This window comes from Sinocyclocheilus grahami, unplaced genomic scaffold (genome assembly GCF_001515645.1).
Source record: "Sinocyclocheilus grahami isolate Dianchi unplaced genomic scaffold, SAMN03320097.WGS_v1.1 scaffold38323.1, whole genome shotgun sequence".
NCBI lineage: Eukaryota > Metazoa > Chordata > Actinopteri > Cypriniformes > Cyprinidae > Sinocyclocheilus > Sinocyclocheilus grahami.
The window spans coordinates 1-1341 of NW_015523202.1; the positions used below are offsets into that span (position 1 = coordinate 1).

The 1341-nt window shown below is 36.9% G+C and overlaps 1 long non-coding RNA gene across 1 annotated transcript; it reads right to left on the minus strand.

The window, feature by feature from the left end:
- Positions 1-6: 6 nt before the first annotated feature.
- LOC107580639 (uncharacterized) lies at positions 7-1004 on the minus strand. The gene is made up of 3 exons (XR_001608674.1): positions 864-1004; positions 612-700; positions 7-470 (listed from the first exon to the last, which is right to left on the minus strand). It is a non-coding gene; the product is annotated as an uncharacterized lncRNA (long non-coding RNA).
- Between the last annotated feature and the right edge of the window lie 337 nt (positions 1005-1341).

The window sequence follows — 1341 nt, forward strand, 5'->3', positions numbered from 1 at the left end:
ATTTTCACAGCTTCCCAGAAACGCAAAATGCGTCACATAAACTCATGCCATCTACAAATGTTTTCAAATTGCTTTCTGGGAAGCTGACAATGGGATAAAGTACAAGAATGTAACATAGTTGGATCATATTTACAGTAACTGTGCTATCAATAGTAGCTTTTTCGTATTTCTCAGGGTCCTGAGGGTTTTTCTTTAAATCAACCTGAATCCCAAAAAGTAACACACACACACAAATATATATATATAAATCTGCACATTTCCACATCATTCTACTGTTTGTCAAATATCCTGGAGATGGTCTCTTTGCATTGCGCACGTGCTCTGCACCATATGATTAAAAACTGCTCCCGAGGCATTTCGTTTAGCACTGAAGGAAGTCCAAAGACATCCACCATTATTCCACTGGCAGGTTCCGGATGAAAAAGCCCTTTTCCATTCTTCCAGGAAGCATCTGAGATCCCACGCCACTGCTGACCACGAGCAAGAGCAAAAAACAAGACATTATACTCAAACACCATGTTATTACCACAGTACACCCCCAAATAACATGGTATCACGATGTCTGTGACAGCAATGCATTTAACCGACAGTATATATGAAGTAGGACTTACACAGGGCTGAATCTCCTCTTTTTTGCATCTGGTGCTTGTGGGACGGCCCCTTTTTCTCTCCTTTCTGCGGCCCGGTCTCTGTATTTCAGCTAAAATGAAGAGCGCCACCCAGAGGTCAATACTTCAAAAGTGACAAAACAAAATGTAGTGGAAAATAGCTTTTTGTAAAAGGTAGTTAGACACTCCTGATTCTGTCAGAGGAACTCGATGAGATAATCATGGGTTTCAGAAGAAGGTGACCGTAGCATTTACCTCGGTTTCTGATCTCTCTTGTGTCTCTGTCTGGCTCTGTCTGCTTCTCCTCTGCTCCAGATTTTGCTGCACATGGATGAACAAAGATAAAAATATCAATCTAATGCATTATTCTGTTCATTTCATTTGACATTCAAAGTACCACAGTTACCATGGTTAGTTATTGCAGCCTGAATTATTATTTTTATCCAGAAAAATTCCCAAACCAAAATGAGACAAATGTGTGTGAACAATAATTTGATACAAGTGTTGTTCAGGTGCCTTGAGCTTGGTGAATCCCTGTACTGCATGCAAAGCTAATAATAGTCTAGTTATTGCCAGTGGAATTTTAGTATTTGTTTTATTATTATTTAATATATTATCCATTTATATTTTGAATTAGCTTTTATTTGTATATTTTCATATTAGCATATGTTTTAGTAATATTGTGCTTTTGTCATTTTTTTTATTTTATTATTATTATTATTATTTTTTTTTT